We start from the raw sequence: 8321 nt of genomic DNA on the forward strand, positions 1-8321 counted from the left end.
AACCGCCAGTGACTGCCAACCAGAGGTCTCACGACTTCGAATACCCACCAACCACTAATTTATTACCATTTTTGTCCTTCATATACGCGCTGACGGGTGGGCCCTATGGTAATGTGCGCTGCTGAATGTGGACCGTTTGACTGGTCAATTGATCGTGTTATCAACAAATTACGAAGTTATATGGTGAGCCAGTGACCATATGATCACCCTAAAATGTACTCCTATTTTATTAACACAGTACAGACTCAAACTACCATTTCTTTCTTTCATATACGGGCTGACAGGTGGGCCCCATGGTTACGCGCCCCGATGGTGCAACACTAGTTGCGCCGCGTGGAACGTTTGACTGGTCAATTGATTGTGTCATCAACAAAATACGGAGTTATACGGGTGAGTCAGTGACCGTATAATCATGATATGTATTTGTTTAACACGGTACAGGCGCAAGGGCTCATATATATGCGCAAGCACTCACCACTATAAGCGCACACACGCGAACCCTACCCCTATGAGCACCTTCGAGAGAGTGGGCCAGCATATATGATCTTGAGATTTTACGAAGTCACCATAGGTGCCTCGTAGTCGAGTGGAACGTCTCCTCCCACTGAACATACATTGCTGGAAAATACTAAAATTAACACAAGATAAATGCGAGCACCGGGACTTTAACATTGGTGGGCTCGAGAAACCACTGTCCTCTAACCATCCAACCACATGTTGGTTAGCACAACAAAATGTATGTGGTGACCGTGATGAGCTTAGGCCCTATTTGGTTCCAAATAAGTCACCGACTTATAAGTCGAAAAGTGTAAAAAGTGACTTATTTTGCCAAACGGACCTAACTTATAAGTCACCCCAACTTATAAGTCATAAGTTGCTCCACCCCAACTTAAAACTTATAAGTCACCCCCTTTTGCATGTGTCCCACCACCTTTACATAAAAAACAAGGTGGGAAGGTGTGCTCAGGTGACTTATAAGTTAGGTGACAACCAAACAGGCATGACTTATAAGTCACTGGTTTTAAGTCACCTGACTTATAAGTCAGGTGACTTAAGTCATGTGACTTATTGGAACCAAACAGCCCCTTATTGTGAAGTCCAGTGACCATATCGTGCTTCCGCTTCAAATACAATGACCGTAAGTGTCGTCAACAAAATACGGAGCACGCATCAAATGCAAAGTCCGTCAGTGTCATCAACAAAATATGGAGCCGTATCATGAGCTAGATACCGTTGTACTATTGTATATGCTTATTTTCTTAGTGGCCGATTGCGTGTGTGGTGTGGTGGGCACATCATTTCTAGTTGTGGTGGGTCAACATGAAGACTCATGGGTCGGTTCCATCCTGCGCCACATATAGGTTGGACTGAGACGTGTTATACGAAGACCCATGTGGAGGACTCGGCGTACAACACGAAGCTACCAGAGTCGCCGAGGACTCTATCCCCACTGGTGATAGCTGACTATATATGATTTGTAACCCTAGGCCCTTAGTATGTTATACAAGCTTGGGGGCTAGTTCGTCGATAGTATACACACACGCACAATGCCTGGTATTCACGTGTACTTTGTACACACCCCTATCACTAATATACAGTACCAGGAGTAGGCTCTTTCTTCAACTGCAAGGGTCCAATCCGATCTAGGGTAAAACTTTGCCTCGTATTACCATCCAGCCTAACAGCCAGGGATATCCCACCGAATGATATGATGAAATCATATCTGCCAACTACTAAGAGAGAGGTGCGTCGGGGGGCGGGGGGGCAATGTGTGCGAGAGAGGCCTAAAGATAATGTGCGTGCGGGAGACACGTAGGCACATATATGTGCGTATAGAGGGCTAGTAGAGACCGTGCATGTGTATATATGCATGTGAGAGAAATAGTGTTTTCCAACTGAGATTAGTGAAAAGAGTGGTACATAGTAGTCAGAAAGAGAGAGAGAAACAGAGAGAGCATGTGCGTGAGACACCCCGACACCCTGAGAGAGATTGTGAGCATGTGTGAAAGAGAAATGCCGATGCATATGAAGTGTGTGCACTTATGTGTTAGATAGAGAGATATATAACGCGTTTGTGAGAACGGGGCGAGGCATAGTGCATCTACGTGTAAAAGGTGGTTCTACGCATTAAATTAAAATATAAATGGCATTATTATTTTTGGATGAGATCAGGAATTTTGCAAATTGCGTATGGACGAAAATCAGTCTATCAGACACCCATACTCTATTGAATTCTAGCATGTGCATGTGTTTATTTCATATTATCGATCCATGGAGTGAGAGCGGTTTGAAATACAGGCAATGGATGCTTTTGCAATTCATATATAAACATTAATTAGTGCACTCCATGTTGTTAGTGTGAAGCACTTTATACATTTGTCACTTGCATGGATACATTCCAAATTGCTAGCTACGAAATAGATACATGTCAACATAAAGGGGGTTTCGAAGATTCGAATTCATAGGAAGTGCATTCATCTATTTGAACCCGAGATAATGGCATTTGTAAATCAGATGTAAAAGGGGGCATCAATCTTTGTTGTGAGTTTGAACATGCTATATATATTCATACGCATATCTAACTTTTTTTTGCAGCCAAGGAGATTATATATGGAACCATGCATGAACTGAGGTAAGTTGCATATTTTTTAATATATACTCATGTACAATGTATATTCAAATGTACCCCCTCCATTCCAAAATAATCGTAGCATTAGGATTTTCAAGAGTAAAGATTTGTGAAGTTTGACAAATCCTGAAAGTTCAATTCAAGAGAACCGAAAACGTTAATGCTTCTGCTCCCAAATATTGAACGAAGCGCCAAATAGGCCTCTGGTCACCCGAAACCGTGCGAGACTAATGTTTTGGTGGTAGGAAATTACTGTCCTAACTCTGGCCCGTGTAGCCTATTGGCCCGATGTCCAAAGGTCTAAACCGGGGTAGGTTTGTAACTTCACCAAGACGCCAGTCTCAACCGCCTCAGAGAAGCATTCATACGCCGTGGGCGCCTACCCATGCGCTCGGCCGAAATCTATCCCGCCCACATTTGGGACACCTGACATGACTGTCCTACCCCCAACCCGCAATATGTCTGAAATCAGCAAAGTTTGTAACTTCCCCCAAATTTCAAACAATCGCGTCTCAAACTGAAACATTGTTCCCCCTTAGTTCCCCGCCTCCCTCCGTTTCCCCATTCATACTCCATGGGCGCGAAAACGCCCTATCCACCAGCTGCGGAACCCCAGCCTCCTCCGTCCTCCACCCCATAGCGGCCAATCCATCGCCGCCCTCCTCCATCACACCGGAGCCGGTACCCCGACGTCGTCGTCCAACGCAACCGCAACCGCAACACCCTCAAGGACTTAGCAGTTGAAGCCGAGGCAGAGCTGCCTCCACAACGCCGACGCCGACGTGCGCCGTACCAGAACCACTCCGACCACGCCGTCCTACGCCTCACTGCTGCGGCTCCACTGTCGCAACCGTCCACCGCACCGGAGTTGTTCCCGCTACGCCGTTGTTCGCCGCCTCGGATCTGCTTCCCCGCCGCCGACAGACGGCCACCGCACCACACTCAACAACTTGGCCATGGGTTCGTCCAAGGCTGCACAGTCCTGCACAACTTCTGGTTTCTGGCGAACAACAAGAAGATCGTTGGAAAAATGGAAGGAGGACACAGCACTGCCTGCAGAAAGAGGTACTCCTCTTCCCTTATTCGTGCAAATCTTACGTCTCCGCTCACACCGTATTCATCCCATGAAATAAACTAGTTGAGCGCTTCTTACTGCATCTTCTTCGTGATACTAAATGCACAAGGTTTCCTCCCTTTTACTATTTCACCTTTGCTAGAGGTCAGTAGCCCGCCTGGATTTCAATTCAGGGTCAGTCAAACCGCAATTAAAAGAAGCAGCACCCGCTTAGGCGCGCGGAGCACCTAGTCCGCCTGTTCCCCGGGGAAGCGGCACGTTGGTGTCTATCATAGGGGTGTGGGGCGTAGGAGCTGCTTGCGCCCGATCTGGAGGTCGTCGGGGCTTGACTGGATGGTCGGTGGGGCGGTGTCAAGCACGGCGGTGCGGTGAGGTCGAGGGGAGGGCGCAGGCAGGGGAGGTATACTGGGCCGGTGGTCGCTGGCGTTTCGAGGAAGATCGTCAACACTGACTGGCTGGAGGTAGATGAAGGCGATCTGCCCGTTCTTTGTACATCGGACGGTGCAGAAAAAATAGACTGGCCTATTTGCTTTCAGTCGACTATTATTTTCATAGAATCTTGTAGTAATTTAGTGTGTCATGCATGATGTAGAGCTATCATATGTCTCCCGTCATTTATTTCTCACCGACCTACTATCTGCTACCTTTACACTTTACTAATTGTGCACACACTTCACCCATACTCACACTATTGTTTTTTTATGCATGGGTATTTCAGACTCTGACGCAGTGTTGATGAATGCAGAAAAGAAAAGACAGAAGTCACTCTAGTGTAATTCGAAGATAAGCACTAAGCGTTTCAGCACTCTAATGGGTGCAGTGTCAGCAGTTGGAGACAGTAAACGTAGCTCTGCAGTTGATGATCTCAATTGCCACACACAACCATCCCAGGTGCTTGCTTTAACTTCGCGCTATCAAATGTGGTTGCATGTTGCATATGGTGTCTAGCTTGTATTGCTTCCAATTTGGTTAAATTGCATCTGCTTACTTTACACATTATACCTTTGATAATGACATGCCTTCCTGTTTTTGATACATACTACATATGTCTATTAACCATGTTCGTACATCAAACTAATGCTCTTTTGTATCCCTCGTTAATCACTTATGATGAGACAGTCACCCGAGTGGGTTATTGTGAGACGCCCTACTCGTTTAAAGAGTGCAGTGTCATCCTACCCACATGATTCTCAAGAAACAGCAAGGCTAAATGAAGATAGTCAACGTAGCTCTCTAGTTGATCACCGCAATTCCCCCACACCACCATCGCATGTGCTTGCTCTTACTTGGCAGTGTGATATGTGGTTGCATGTTGCATATGGTGTCTACCTTGTAATGCTTCTAATTAGGGTAAATTGCATCTGCTTAGTTAACACATTATACATGTGAATATGACATGCCTTCCTGTTTTTGGTACATACTACGTGTTTCTATTAACCATGTTCTTACATCAAACTACTTTTCTTGTATATCCCTCATCAATGCTCCTAATTTGTTAAATTGCATCTCCTTAGCTTACACATTATACATGTGAATATGACACGCCTTCCTGTTTTTGGTACATACTACATCTGCCTATCACACCATGTTCTTACATCAAACTACTGTTCTTGTGTATCCTGCGTCTATCACTTATAATGAGACAGTCACGCGCGTGGGTTAATATGAGACGCAATACTCTTATAAAGAATGCAATTTCATCCTCTCCACATGATTCTCAAGAAACAACAATCCTAAATGAAGATATTGAACGTAGCTCTGTACCTGAAGACCGCACTTCCCCTACACCACCATCACAGGTGCTTGCTCTAACTTCGCAGTGTGATATGTGGTTGCATGTTGCATATGGTGTCTAGCTTGTAATGCTTCTAATTAGGGTAAATTGCATCTGCTTAGTTTACACACTATACTTGTGAATATGACATGCCTTCCTATTTTTGGTACACACTACATCTATGTGTTAACCTTGTTCTTACATGAAACTACCTCTCTTATGTATCCTGCATCAATCACTTACGATGAGTCACCTTTATTTGTTGCATATTGCATATTATTTCTAGCCTGTTGCCATGTATTGCTTCTAATTTGGTCAAATACATTTGTTAGGGCACCCTTTTAATTTGGCAGAGTGATATTGGTTTCATCTTTCATATGGTTTCTAGCTTGCATCGATTCTAACAAGTTCAAGCACCTTGTGCTTAGTTTACACTTTATACATCATGCATGTCAATATGTCACGCCGTCCTGTTTTTCATACATATTCCATCCTCCTATCATGCGGCTGCCTTACATGAAAGTAGTGTTCGTCAGTATCATGCATCAATGAGTTCTGAAGAGCAAATTGTATTCCTTTTTCTTGTGGGTTTGACTTGACAAGGCAAAATCAAGAAAGAGGAAGGAAAAGAGTAAGGAAGGCGATGATGGTGGTCCTCTGCAGCAACGTAAACGGAGCATCTGTACCGATTCTCCTTGTACTGATAGTGCATTACAAGGTACAAGTCTCTGCTCCCCTACTCCACCATCCAAGGTGCTTTATCTAACTTGGCAGTGTGATATCTGGTTGCATGTTGCATATGGTGTCTAGCTCGTATTGCTCCTAATTAGTGTAAACTGCATCTGCTTAGCTTACACATGATACATGTGAATATGACACGCTTTCTTGTTTTTGGTACATACTATATCTGTCTAACACACCATGTTCTTACATGAAACTACTCTTCTTGTGTATCCTGCATCAGTCACTTATGATGGGACACCTTTAAGTTGGTAGTGTGATATTGGTTTGCGTCTTGAATATGATTTCTAGCATGTATTTCTTCTAGTTCGATGAATGCCATCTATGACAAGACAGTTTTAACTTGGCAGAGTGATATTGATTGCACCTTCCATATGGTGTCTTGCAGTGTTTCTAATTTGTTGAAGTGCCTTCTGCTTAGTTACCACATCATAGGTGTGAATATGTCAAGCCATCCATTTTTTCGTACATATTCCATCCTCTTATCATGACTTTGCCTTTCATCAGAGTAGTGTTCATCAGTATCATGCATGAATGAGTTCTGAAGAGCGAATGATATTCCTTTTTCTTGTCGATATGACCTCACAATGCAAAATCAATAAAGCTGAAGGAAATTGGCAAGGCATTGGATGATGGTGGTCCTTCTGAGCAACTGAAACGGAGGTTCTCTATAGATTCTACTTCGCCATCCCCCAACAAGATTCGCAAGATAACGCAAGGCTAGACAGTCAACGTAGCTATGTAGATGATGAGCACATCTCCCCTACTCCACCATCACAGGTGCTTGCTCTAACTTGGCACTAGTATATGTGGTTGCATGTTGCGTATGATGTCTAGCTTGTATTGCTTCTAACTTTGTTGAATTGCATCTTCTTACTTTACACATAATGCCTATGAATATGACATGTGTTCCTGTTTCTACATCAGACTACTATTCTTGCATATCCCGCATCAGACACTTATGATAAGGCACCTTTAAGTCGCCACTGTGATATTGATTGTGTCTTGCATATGATTTCTAGCATGTACTGCTTCTAATTTGTTGAAACGACATACAATTTGAACTTGGCAGAGTGATATTGGTTGCATCTTTCATATGGTGTCTAGCTTGCAGTGCTTCTAATTTGTTGAAATGCCTTCTGCTTAGTTACCACATCATAGGTGTGAATATGTCACACCATCCTGTTTTTCATACATATTCCATCCTCGCATCATGTGTTTGCCTTTCATCCGAGTAGTGTTCGTCAGTATCATGCATGAATGAGTTCTGAAGAGCGAATTTTATTCCTTTTATTATCGGTTTGACTTCACAATGCAAAATCATTACAGCTGAAGGAAATTAGTCCGGCAGTGGATGATGGTGGTCCTTCGAAGCAACTCAAATAGGGGGTCTCTACAGATTCTACTCCGCCATCCTCCCAACAAGATTTGCAAGACAACACAAGGCTGGACAGTCAACGTAGCTGTGTAGATGATGAGCACATCTCCCCTACTCCACCATCACAGGTGGTTTCTCTAACTTGACACTATTATATGTGGTTGCATGTTGTGTATGATGTCTAGCTTGTATTGCTTCTAACTTGAATTGCATCTGCTTACTTTACACATAATGCATGTGAATATGACACGTGTTCCTGTTTCTAGAACATACGTGTACATGATGAGCACATCTCCCCTACTCCACCATCACAGGTGCTTGCTCTTACCTGGAACTGTTATATGTGGTTGCGTTTTTCGTATGATGTCTAGTTTGTATTGCTTCTGATTATGTTGAATTGCATCTACGTAGCTTACAACGTTATACCTGCAACGATCACTTACCCATAAGACACATTTAACTTGGGACTGTGATGTAGGTTGCATCTTGCATTGTCTTCTAGCTTGTACTGCTTCTAATTTCTTGAAATGGCACTTATGACGACACACTTTTTACCTGATAGAGTGATATTGGTTGCATGTTCATATGGTTCCTAGCTTTCATTTCTTCTAATTTTGTTGAAATGCCTCCCGCTTACTTTTTTTCATACATATTCCGTCCTCCTATCGTACGTGTGAATATGAAACGCTGTATTTTTTTGTATATATTCCATCCTCCTATCCTG

Source organism: Triticum aestivum, chromosome 1A, assembly GCF_018294505.1.
Source record: "Triticum aestivum cultivar Chinese Spring chromosome 1A, IWGSC CS RefSeq v2.1, whole genome shotgun sequence".
Lineage (NCBI taxonomy): Eukaryota > Viridiplantae > Streptophyta > Magnoliopsida > Poales > Poaceae > Triticum > Triticum aestivum.